General features: G+C 44.6%; 1 protein-coding gene across 12 annotated transcripts in view; it reads right to left on the minus strand.

Moving 5' to 3' along the window:
- The window catches only part of CACNA1B (calcium voltage-gated channel subunit alpha1 B), a 309602-nt gene that overhangs the window by 181306 nt on the left and 114677 nt on the right, over positions 1-13619 (minus strand). The window lies entirely within an intron of this gene.

The following is a 13619-nucleotide window of genomic DNA, read 5'->3' on the forward strand; positions in this document are numbered from 1 at the left end:
TACAGAGCTAGGGAGACTGAAAAAGCAAAAATGCTGATGTTTTATGACTTGATCTGAAAGCTTATGGCAGCAATAAATCAATACGTAAATATTTCTTGGATTCTTGATAAAAAAGTCTCTTTTTTCCCCAGCTAGTATGGACTCATTCAGTTGCTTTATTCAAGAGTGTGCCTGCCTGGCACTGTGAAAGCTCTTTCACAGTCAAAAATTACAGGCTGGCCAAGTGACCCTACCAATTTTTTTTAAAATCTTTTTTTGTAATCTCTCCTCCCATTTCTTTTATTTTAAACAGCTGTGGACTTTAATTATGAACGTGAACTCGGTCTAGGTTATTCCTACTGGCAACAGGTAATGCGTATTCACGATAAGGAAGGTCAGACCTATGGTGGAGGTACTCAGGAGAAAGCAGTACCCCAGCAACCATACAACCACCCTGTGAAACCCACTGGGCAAGTTATGGCACTGAAGCTGTCTGGAACATGTTTTTTACGTAAGTGAGCACCTTGTGCGAGGTCACACAGCAAGTTAATGGCACAATGATGAGCAGAGCCCAGAAAGACCAAAACTGTAACCTGAGGCACCCAAATGTATCTCATGGGCTACCTGCAACCCCAAACCCTTTTGTTTGGCGAGGAGTCAAGCTGTGACAGCAGATCAAGGCACTGCCTTGCTGATGACCATGGTGCTCAGCCCACAGGTCGCCCAGCAGGGCCAAGGAGGCATCCACACCAAGCCAGATCCATTTATCTCAATGTCCTCAAAAGCAATGTCTAACAAAGAGCAAACCTCCCCTATGTGCATTCAACATTCATCATAAATCTAAAAGCCAAATTGCGAGTAAGACCAAGTAATTAAAATAGTTTCACCTAAATATGACTCAAACTGAGATGCTAAGGGAGCAGCCAATTCATCCAGCAAAACTCCAAGATACTCTGATTCAGACCAACACCACAAGTGCCTCATATAATTATCTTCAGGTTTCTTTTCTCTGAGCATGCAACCAAGTTCTGTTTTCTGAGAAGGGGGAGAGAGCATTGCCAGGTCCCCATATAAGGTTAGCACAGACACTGTTGGGGTTGAGTTGTGCAGAGTTCTAGGAAGAGTTGCTCCTTGAAAAACAGGAACTGCTTTTAAGTTTGAAATTCTTGGAAAGCAAGAGTGCTTTCCATGCATTCATTGCTTGAGAAGATTCATGTGTAAGTTAAGTTACACTCAGAATAAATTCAGTGCTCCCTTGATGTTTTTTCTTATACTGCAAAGCCAACCAACAAGGCTTCATGTAGCTTCACTACATGAGTGAAGAGGCAAAGCTGTCTTCAGATGTACTCCTAAAGTTATAAGGAGGGAAGAAGTACACACACTTACGTATACACACAGACACATGTATTTAGAGCTCTGTTCAGTTTGGTTGCTCATGGATACATGTGATGAATAGATAAGCATAAGGATGTATTCAGACCAAAACTTAGTTTGTGTTGGTCTAGTGAGTAGATGCAGGATAAACTTCTCCTCCCACTCAGCAGCCCCTAAATCAGCAAGACAGAGCCAGTCACAGACCAATTCCCAGGACACCAAAACAATCCAATACACAATCATTTTCTGTCTTTGAACGTAGGAAATTGTGGGTCAGTGCCCAAAATCACTGTAGATAACAACAGTCCTAAGAATGATGGACAGGCTTCCTCATCATCTTAAATGCAGATCTAGATTTTTCCAGACCTTCCCTCTAAACACTGCCACCAAAAGCTGCCCAAGAAATTTTCAACAGTAGAAAACCATTTAAATGAATTAAAGTCTTGATTCCATTGCATAAAATTATAACAATAGGCTATTACATGTGTGCATTCTTCAGCAGAGGATTGGGATGGAGCAGAGTAGCAACATATTTAGGCTTGGCTACCTTCTCATTTGTCTTCTAATGAGACTACCTCCAGCAGTACAGCTTCTCTCTAGCTAATTATAAGCAGCAAATACCCTTGTAGATATATCTACAGCTCACAGAACTTAGGCGGAGATGAGAGCTCAGTCACACAAACGTCAGAGCACAGCAAAGCCCCCAAGTCCAACAGTCCTTTGTCAGTGCAAACCCTACTTCTCAGGACGAGAGTCCAAAGCTGTTTTATCACTACCATTTTCCTGTTTCAGACAAAACAAAAAACAGTTAGTCATGAGCCTCTCAGCTCCATCTAAAGATGTTTCACAAGGTTTTACGAAGACATTTTAAATAGAAAAGGACTGTCTGCTACAGAAAAAAAAAAAAAAAAACTTAACCACAAGCCTTGCCAGATTTGAACGAAAACTGTCTCTGAAATTCAAAATTTAAGTGTGAAAATATTTATTATAGTGTAAATTCATTAAGTCTGCAGAAAACTATGAGACTGGCCCAGACCTTCTCCTCTCCACATTCCAGGTGCCTTCGCTGATGGGCACACTGCCGAACAACAGAAGGGTTTTGCCACAGACCATGCTAATAAACAAACTAACCCTAAAATAAGCAGATACACCCAGATATTTTTGTTGTTGTTGTGTTGCTGAGTTGGTAACTCAACCATTATTGAAACACAGTATCGAATGCTTCAAATTACACCTGCCCTGTTTAGGAAACATCTGGTTAAAAAAATGGGAACTATCCAATTTTTTTCTCTGGGCTTTGTCCCATGCCCTATGGAGCAGCTGTGCAAGTGCTGGTCTCCACTACTGGAAGGTTTCACCATGCAGCAGTCGGTGTCTGTGATCACTCCCTGACCCTGTGAGGAGCTGACCTCTGGCCAGTGAGCTCTACAGCTGGTACCAGCATTGTTGCAGAACCACAAGCTCTGCACAAATTGCTCCAAATTTACCTGCTTCTCTGTTCACAAAGGAGAAAATATGTTTAATCCAGTTAAATGACAACTGGTGCTTCCACCATAACAGTCAATGCAAGCTCGCCAGCTGCTTGGGCTGTACCCTGAGCTCTTACATGGCTACAAACCCATGGAGATGAACTCTCTCACTTTAGCATGACTTTTCAGCCTGGACACCCATAGGTAAGGCGACTTTGATCTAGAGTTTCTCTGGTTTCATGAGCAGTTATCCTGCTTTCCACAGTTACTGGGCAATTTTGCTCCTGCAAGAGATTCGCAGAACATTTGCTGGAATTTGGCACAAAGAACACAAGAAAGAAGAAGAAAATGTTGCTAGAAAACATCTGAATTAGAAATTTTCCATTTGAAAGTCTCTATAACGCTGGGAATTTTATCTGTTGGAAGAAAACCAACAAATTGCCCAGAGAGGTGGTAACGTTCAAGGTCAGGTTGGGTGGGACTCCAAGCACCTTGATCTAGTTGAAGATGTCCCTGCTCGCTGCAGGGGGGTTGCATTAGATGATCTTTAAAGGCCCCTTCCAATCCAAAACGTTCTATGATTCTATAAAAAGAAGGAAGGAGGCTTGAATGGTCACCAGTGCTGACTCTGAAGATGGGCAAAGGAGAATGATGGCACCTTCCGCCAAAAAGCGACTTCAACTCGCCCCTTGCTGTAGCACCCTCATGGCATATGCAACAGATTGACCACAGATGACCTCTACCCCAGCAGACCGTTCCCTGTCTTCTCTCCTGCTGACACACCACAGCAAACAGCCCTGATAGCACCCATCTCTGAAGTTCTCTAAGCCCAGCACCCCCTGAGCTGCCTTGCACCCACACACCAAGCATCCTGCTTGTCCCACCACCAAGTCGCCCAGACACAAGGCCACACCGACACACCAGCATTGTACCCGTTAGCAGCCTGCCTTTGTCCCGGTCCTGTATCCCAGGGCATGTGGTCTGTAGATCAAAGAGCAGAGACTTTCTCCTAGAGCCCACGCACAGCCAGCCTCTTCTGTTGGACAACCCAGCCACATGTATTTTGAGTTGCTGTAGGAACTACAAGAGCAAATAAACTCTTCATTTTTGGTTTTCTTAGAAGCATTCCATTATTCTCTTCCACTCCAACCACAGATGCAGCAGTCACGGCATAAGCAAACCAGTATACTTCTGAAAGCATGCAGCTGCCTTTTTCATCCTGTGTAGGAAAGCAATTGTTGGGCATGTAAGAGAGCTGTTTGTACCCTCAGTGCTATAATGTTGTCAAGCTGCAAGTGAATTTCTTCAGCTGGAGTTTTCACTTCTTGGCAAGCACTGATGATTAAGCTGTTGTTTGGAGAGGTTTTAATTTCTTTTCAGAGAGCAATTGCTCTGTTGAAGGGGCTCTTTAAGTTTGTATGATATATGTCACTCTCCTGCTGTATATCTTAAATGACTCCTATTAAACCTGAGGGTGGCCACCCCACATTCATTTTGAATATACCTTCACTGAGACATTAAATAAAATGCAGAAGATTCAACAAGGCACTTAAAACTCTTGCTCAGCTTTACACATTTGCTTAAGTACTTTTCTGAACAGGGTAATTTGCTGTATCAGGGCTGAAATGTTCCAATCCTTTTAGCCTTAGAGGGAATGTCCACATGGGCACAGGGTCAGACAGTCTGTGCTTCCGGACAAATGGAGACCCAGGCATGGACAGAGACGTGCATCGCACCCATCTTGGCATCTAAATAATTCAAAGCCATTTTAGTCTTAGACATGCTCCACATTCTCTCTTACAATATCTTTGGATTTCTGCAAAACCTTCCAGATGAGGAAGTATGCAAAGCCTGCCATGCAGCAACACTGCAGCCCTAAAAAATTTGGGAGTTCAGCCCTTCAGCAAACAAGCCCTGTGGCCTCCAAAATCCAGGAGGAAAGCATAAATAAATGGATATCAGCCAAGGCAGAATTTAGACTGGTATAAGATTGTTTTACTGACAGCTCATCATTCCACACAGGATCCATCAGTTACACAGATTCCTCCATTTACCATGTGTTTTTCTCTCACAGGGGCCAGCAGAGCATTTCAGATAGACGGGAAACTTGTGCTGCTTGTTCAGTTATCTCCAAGGGATTTTTCAGCTGAACTACAAGCCTGCTGATGAACATGCCAATTTATTACACTGATACACTACATATATCTGACAAGGTCTTATTAGTAGCAAATATGTTACTCCAAAGACTGGTGTGTGGCTTCTCTCTGGGGAAACAGGAGATGAGAAATCCAGTCCACCTTCTGCTCAAGAGCAAGATGCTTAGGACAGTTTGGATGTGGAGCCCTAGGGAGGGTTTTGAGTCACAGAGAAGATTAGTTATTTTTATGCCACTAGGCTTCTGCCTGGCAGGAGGGCACAGGTGGTAGGTGATTCTGTTTATACAATAATTTTTTGAAACTTGGGAAAGATGCTGAGAACAAGATGACTGTCATGCACAAGTGATAATAATTTAAATGAATGAACTTTGACCTAAAAGACTTTTTTTTTTTTTTTTTTACATAACAATAAACCTTCCTGCCACTCAAGCAAAACACATGTTGTAACAACATAATGGGATGGAGCAGAGTTTAAAAATGGCAAGAAACAAGGGTGAAATCCACACCTCTATAACCAGCTGGAAGAAGGTCAACACATCAACCCAATCAGGACCTCAGAAGAGGTATAAATGGGACATAGGCAATGCACAGGTCACAGAGCAGGCTCTCTGTTGGGGTTTCACACATGGCAAGGCTCCAGCCAGAATTTCTAACATGCTTAACTTAATAGCTTCCCTGATGTGTTCTCGGCTTTTCTTGCAAGGGCTTGGTCACCCCTAAGTCAGTCCCTGCCTTCTTCAGACTTCCAGTACCGGTTCTGCAAAAGCATCAAACCACAGTGTAGGCTCTTCCCTTCTTCTCCCCCAGCTACTCACTATTGCACCGATCCTGCACTCAGAACTTTTGCCTGCCTGCTCCTAATTGCTGCCCAACTTTCCTCTAAGTGATTGGTGATACTGAAACACAAGAAATAACATCAGCCCCACAGCAGCAGCAGGAGACTGGGAATTATCTATCACCTTTGTGTGTGCATGTAAGATGGCCAATTCTTATTAGCAAATTAAAGTCATCCTAACTCAACAGTGAATGTAATTTAACACTAACATGAGAGGATTTTCTCTTCTTTCTGAAACTGCAGGGAGAAAGAGCACGATTACATCCATGCAGCACCTTAGCACGGCACAGGAGCTCAGCTCCCATCTCCATCACGAGTGCACGACACCAGCACGTTACACATGCACTGCTGGCTCCCTAGCACAGCGCCTGGTCCCAGGCATCTCCCTCAGCATTCTGCATTTCCAAAAGCAAATGCACAATGACAAGAAAAGTTCAGCACTGGTGAACATCAGGTCCCAAGGGTAATCTCTCCCCAAGACAGGGCTATGGGAAATTCTGCTCTATATATGTAACCCATCTGTTAGGCAAATGCTGTGTGCTCTTGGCTTTGAGATGCTCTAAAACACTGAGGAGTCAGAACAGGCTCTTTGCTACAAACAGAACTGAGGTGGCACATTTCTTCACACACCTCTAAGCACTGCTTGCTTTATCATTGTTAATTTTTTTCATCTGTTTGCTCCTCACTGCTCACAGTGTGCTGCATTATTAGATCTCCAACAGGGCTATGTCTACCTCTTTGAAGACGCAGGTAAATCTTGAGGGCCTGGCCACATGCTGTGTTCCCAGAGAGCATGTCAGCCCGAGCAACACAACATCATAAAGTCTAAATGAAAGCAAAGCACCCTTGCTTTCATGCTGTTCTTGTGCAGGTGTTAATGCCAAGTGTGGCATCAGTCCCCTGGTCTGTTTTGCTGGTCCTGCACTCCTCCAGCTCTGGGTCCTGACACCCCACATTCAACTGGAGCAAAGCTTGCCCCTTGGACACAGCAAAGAGTGCAGTGTAAAAGCAAGAAACCCTATCAGAAATGTGATTTGTGTGATTCAGAGTGGCAAAACAAAACATTTCCTTGTGCTTACTCTTCCTGATAACATAATGTAAGGAAAGTACTTCGGCCAGTTTTCCCTCCCTTCTCCTGTCTGCTCACACTTTTGCTGTCTAAACAGTTTTGTTCCTCAATATGTTAATTCAGAGCAAGGAGAGCTGATACACACACACATGCACAAAGAGTAATCACAGAAGACTGAACCCACCATAACCCCTCTCAGCCACTAAACACTGCAGGCTGACAGCTCCAGGACACACAAATATCACTGTAAACAAAACCTCATTTATTCTCATCCATCTCAGTATATAGCAATTATAGATTTGTTCTTTGGTGAACTGGTTTCAGGTCACTTCTAACAGACAGCAGACAACACCACACTGGGTGTACTAGAAGAAAAGAGCAATTTCAAAGCCACCTTCGCAGAGTCCCACAGGCTTTACTACTGCATTTACTGCTATATCAAAGTAGGCGTGACAGTCACAATTAGGAAAGCCAAGTGCATAACCTCACAGGAAACCATAATCATGAGCAAAGGGCCAGCAAAAAGCCACTTAAGTCACCTTTAAGCTATAACTTGCAAGTTTAAGAGGTGCTTGAAAGTGTGGGGGCTCTTGAGCCCCAAAGGAATCTCACAGGCTGGCAGCAAGCCAAGAGGAAATCCAAGTCGCCAAGAAGAGGGGATGCTGCTTGATGTTATTTCCCTTCTGCTTTCTGTCACACATTCACCTGCACACTAACTCCACCTTCCTGGAGGGTTTTACACAGGAAACTATCTCATGGTCCAGGCAGCCAGTGCTAGTCACATCCAAACTCTTCCTGAGGAACATCACCTTTGACTCCTCAAATCACAGTTGTGACTGATGAAGGCCAAATGTCAATGGTTCGATCTTTATAGATAAATGCCCCCAGAAAGGCATAGGTGAGCCCTCCAAACAACTGGATCAGATTCTCTTCTGACCCTACAAGCTCCTACACATCCACCATCCCACCAACAAAAACATTTCTGTCGGGCTGGAAATGGAACAATCATATTCCAACCTTCCATTTCTGTGTCTTTATAGGAATCAAGAAATTCAAAGACACAAAGGGAAATGAAAAATACCAAGTGAATCATAAGCTATTGTAAATTCAGTGAGGGTAAAGTTCTAGCTGGGATCCAATTTAGGATAGACTTACATTTTATTTGAACTGTTCATTCCTACTTACAAGCATATTAGGTTAGGCCCAGTCCACAGCCTTGAAATACCCACCGGATACTAATATTTGTCAGTAGAAAACAGAAGAAACATGAAAATCTCTTGCCATTAAGATCAAAAGACAGTGAGTGTATACTTTGACATTTCTCCTTCCCTGCAAGGAGTCCCTATTTTGCAAAGCAAATTCCACCATGTAGCTTTGAACTCCTGTAGAGAAAAGATAAAAGGTGAAAACCCAGCTCTTTGAAAGTCAGCATCAAGACTTCTGCCAACTTCAGACGGTGCAGGTCTGACCCGTGATTTTCTGTAGGTGAACTGAGACCACATACCACAGTCCTCAGCTCCTTGGGAGCTCATCATGCACCTCCACTGCAAAGGCAAGACTGCACCTCACGGGGGTTAGAGACCAGATAGCTCAAACGGTGCTGGCTCTGTAACAACCACAGCAAGGAGCTCAGAAACCTTCCTAATCCATTTACAATGGAAAGCATTGCACTCCAAGCTAACCACAGCTACAGTGCTTGGTCTGCCCTAGTTATCTCACTGAAGACTACCAGTGTGTCTCTTCTCTGATTACAGGTTTTGTACTGAATGCTCCTACTTAGCATATTAAAAGAATTTTTTTTAATTGGGGATTCATGGGCAGGGACAAGACTTCAGACTTCGTAAAACAAGGTGAGCTTCCCACAGCAATCAGGATTGAAGGCAGGAGAGTGTTTCACAATAGACAATAAGGTTCTTGCATGGGAAAAACTGAGAATTACTGCTATAGAAAAGGAAACCAGGAGTTACACTATTGACTCTTTAAAAAAAGTTTTACGCCTCCAAAAAGCCTATATGAGCAATATGCAATAGATGAATCACGGTCATTCACAAACACTAGGAATGTAAACAAGATGGTCTAAAATACCATTGTTTAACTTGAAAACTAGATCTGAGGAAGCTCAGGACTCAGAGAGACTCAGATCCCAGGGCACCACAGTTTCTCTTGCTGAGCATCTGCATTTCCTCCCACCTCTGTATCTGTTCCCAATACTCAGCCTCAGTTTTCTTTACCCAGACTCTGCAACTTAGTTTGCCAAGAACTTGGAAATATTCTCCTCCCGCAGCATCCTCAAGCTCCAGCAGGCACTGATTACTGTCAGACAGCTATGCTTAAAGCATGATAACAAGTGCAGCATGTTAATACTTAGCATATTAAAATACTTTATGGGGACTAATGAATAAATTTACATAATGATTCCAAGAGACAATCTGATCACCGGTTACCACTTACCTCAGTAACGGCTCCCTCAAGCACAAGCAAAGTGGTCACGTCACCCCCACCCCGTGTGATGCTCCAGGTGAACACTGATCACTGCAGAAAGTGCCTCCGCTGAGCGACAGAGCCCAGAGCCAGTGTCAGCAGCACCAAAATGGGATGCAGAGTGGTTGCATCAGCCCAGTGCAGGGGCTGATCCACATTGCTGAGAGGCACAACTCCTGTCACCGGACCAGCTTGGGACTAAACTAGTCCCAGCTGCAGAAGAAATAGTCAGGTTTGCTACTCTTGACTATGTTGTACTTGAGAAGCATTGCTGCCCACTGTGAGCTGGTGCTCTAGGTAGGTTTTTCCCTAATTTCACAGTCCAGAAAATGCTCTGCACATACTTCAGGGATCTCTGATCTGTCTGCACTACTTTAATGCATTCCCAGATCACACTGAAGCCTTTAGCAGAAAGCAAGCACACTCCATTTGCTGGAAAAAAGGTTCTTCCCTGCCCTCAGGACACAGCAACTTCCCTAAATCACCTGTTGCTCCTTGGACCTTGTTGAGTAGGAACAGGCTACAGCTGACAAATCTGCAGCTCACAGAAGTGCTTGTTTGGTTCTACTGCTCTGATGTTATCATATTGCTGATTTAGAAGATTTTCCCCAGCTTATTCTTAAAGCATTTCACCCAATTGATGATTCAGTCTTTTCGCTTCAAGCGTAAATCACCTTCCAGATAAAGTCTTGCTAGAAAAGATTTCATTGGCTGTAATTAAAATGGAACTCTGTGAAAGTATAAACAGTGGATCAGCAAGGAAAAACTGGGCTGAGATTTGTGAACCTGCATTCTTCCTGTCCTCCTAATTCCTCAGGTTATCATAGGAGGAGTGAATATTTGCGAGGTAGATTAGTTACTGCAAATCTCAGCCTTTGATGCTATTTTCCTCTAAATCCGTAGGAAGGCTGTATCTGGACCACATATAAGGTCATCTCAATCCTTTGGAACTGACTGAATAACCCTTCACAACAAACCTCCCACGTTGGAAAGACCTGAGCCAAACCATCAAACTCAAGCCCAAACTCCCTCTTCCCTGAACATCACTTTACACCAAACTCTTCAGCTTGCCTGATGCCACCACGGAGCAACTTTTCAGTCTCAAAGATGCTTTCAGGACAGAGCAAACTCTCTCTCTTGGTTCAATTAATGCTGAACTAGTAAAGCACATCTCACCCTGTGACTAACCACAGTCATCACCACTGCAAAGTAAAAAACCTAACTCTTCTGAATACCCTGCCTCAAATGTAGTAGCAGGAAAAAGAGGAGCAATAACAAAGCCCTGTTGATGCAGGGCAATCAATCACTCACCATTTTCCCGGGGGAAATGAATGGCCCATTAAGGAAGCAGCCCATAACCTCAACTTTCCCGTAATGGCCCTGGGTCCTAGACTGCCTGGCATCGAAGGGATTTCAGCCCCGAGAATGGAGCCCACGTGGGGCTGTCTGCTTTAGCAACACAGAGGGAGAGGATCTGCACAAGCAAGGCAACAAACCTCCCCCAACAGCTCCAACACGTGGCAGTGGGCACACGAAGGGAGGAGCGACGGAAGGGCTCTGCTAAGCCCAAGGAACAGCAACATTCGCCGCTTTCTTATCAGTTATCAGTTCTTATAAGTTATCAGTAACTTACCAGTTAGGGGGAGAAAAAGCACCAACCTTTTTTCTTGTGGTTTGAGCCCAGAGAGCAACTGAGCAGCACAAAGCTGCTCGCTCACCCATTCCCCCTCAAGGATGGGAAGAAGAAAATAAGTAATGGTTTATGGCTGGACTAGATGATCTTCAAGGCTTTTTCTAACCTAGATGATTCTGTGAAAGCAAAAGGCTCAGGAATTGAGATAAGGATGGGGAGGGTGACACCCATTATGGTTATGGGCAAAAGACAGATGCAGGGGGGTCTCTGCTCCAGCGCACCTCCTGCCCCCCCTTCCACCTTCTGCCACTGACCTCGGTGTTTGCAGAGGCGCCCCCTCACAACTCCCACTTTTCCTCCCAGGTTGTCCTCCTTAAATACATTATCACAGAGGCTCAGCCACTGTCGCTAACTGGCTCAACCTTGGCCAGAGGCAGGTCCGACTTAGAGCCGGGGGAGCTTTGAGAAGCTTCTCACAGGGGCCACCGCTGTAGCCCCCTCGCCCCATACCAAAAATCCCACTACACACAAACCCCGCACCCAATGCATAATCACGGTTTACATAGACCACATCTTGCCCCTTGTGGTCTCACAGCCTTTTACAAATCTTCTTTAAGCAAAACACTGAAAGCAGGTTCAGAGCTGAGCATCCTGCATCAGGGGAATGCTGGTTTCCTTCAGAAGACCAGAGGCTGCGGCTGGCGGGGAAACTAGCTCCACCACTGCAAAATTTTCTTGGCTGAAAACATTCTCCTCAGCAGTGGAGAACCCAAATGGTAAATCAAAGCTCCCTGCACAAGTAATGACCTCTGACACTCACCCACTGTCTGAGCCTGAATTTGATGGCTTACTTCTGTCCTCCACAAACCAAGGGGAAGGACGCCAACACATGTTCACTTACCCCACCGTTCAAATTCTGGATGCAAGAAGCAACGTCTTCCAGCTTCTTCCCATATCAACCCAGTGTAGGTCCAGTGAGGATCCAGCTGATTCAGGCAGCACTCACGTGCAGTTGCTGAACTGACTGGTGCTGGATGGATGGACTGAGCGCATTGCCGTTACCTCTGCACAGTGTGACAACTGCATCCAGAAACACCCACCATGCTGGGTTTTCAGTCATTGCTGCAGTGTGGTTTGGGCTTTTGTTTCATTTTTAAATTTGTTGAACTTACAAGTGGGCACAGAAGAAATCAAGACAAAGCCAAGCGGCCAGAAAACAGCAGATGACTGAAGCTGTGAAGAAGTTAAGGGCTGCACAGAGTGGATATTCTCCACCCACATCTTTTCTCAGCTTCTAACATGCAAAAGCACAGCCAGTTCCTCAGCTAGCAGAGCAGCACAGGGAGGGGGTGACACAGCATGCAGGGCAGGGCAAGGGAGGGGGCAGAGATGGCTACTGGCACTAGTTACACAAACACCATGTGCCAAGTGTTCCTGTGGCATGACACACACCCCTCACCCTCCAGCCAACAACCAGACTGTCCAGAGACCCTGGTATCCGTCAGAGACATGAACCCACCAAGCATTAAAACCTAAGCTGAGGTCTTACACAAGGCTTGACATTACACAAAAAATACTCAACTTCATCTCACCCAGGTATCTGTTTCCAATTAGATTAATGGCTGTCTAGAATGATACTACAGCAGTTTTCAAAGCAACCCCCAAAATCAATACCCCAATAGTAAGCTCTGGTTTTTGCATGTGGTACAAAAGGCAGTTTGGGAAAAGATGATCTAAGATACCACGTATTGATTAATCAATTCCAGCCAGGATACTAATGGGCTTTTCTTACAACAGTTGGCACTAGAAGGAAGGGGTGGGATTGCTGAATGAGAATGGCAGAAACTGGTAGTGGGATGAAGTTTCAGGGCAAGGGGAGGGCATGCAGTGGGGAAACAGGCCCTTCTGAAGATTGCTCTGAGTGAGCAGAGACTGGGAAGAAATGAAGGAGCTGAGCAATGAATGAAGAAGATTATAAATCAGATATACTGGCTTCAAACACAGCAGAATTGTACCTTGCAATTTACAGTGGTTGATATTAATAATACTTTCTTGTTGCTACAGAAACCCTCACAGGAAGGTCTGCAAAAGAGCCCAGCATGGGTCTAGAGTCTATAATGAAGTAAACTGAACATTTTGTAGCCCTACCAGCCAGTGGAATGGTCTGGAGGCATTATTAATGCCTACTTTAGTTATTTTTCCACATTGTCACTTCTGGCTAGGACAGCGTGGGGTAATTGAGATCATCTATGCATGGCTGTCACATTGTCCTTGCTTCTACGGTCAACAAAAAGAAGCAACCATATGTATATTGCTAACCAACCATATATTGCTAACTATCACCACTCGCTCTCTCCTTCCTGCCCCTGTACTTCATAAAGTCCTCTACTACATAGAAAATGGAAGTGCAAAACAGCTGGACCATCCTCCAGACCAAAACCATGGCCTTTTACACTGTAGAAACAGGTGAAGATCAAAGAAAATCACAAAGCTGGGGAGAACAGGTCTGCAACAGATACATGGGTCCCTTACAGCTCCTGAAGAGCAGGTGTCACACTTTGCAAGGAAATACAATACAGATGCTGAAAACCAGCCCAAGGGCTCCATTCCCAGCCTCATAGCA

The sequence above is a fragment of the Athene noctua genome, chromosome 20 (assembly GCF_965140245.1).
Source record: "Athene noctua chromosome 20, bAthNoc1.hap1.1, whole genome shotgun sequence".
In the NCBI taxonomy this organism is placed as follows: Eukaryota; Metazoa; Chordata; class Aves; order Strigiformes; family Strigidae; genus Athene; species Athene noctua.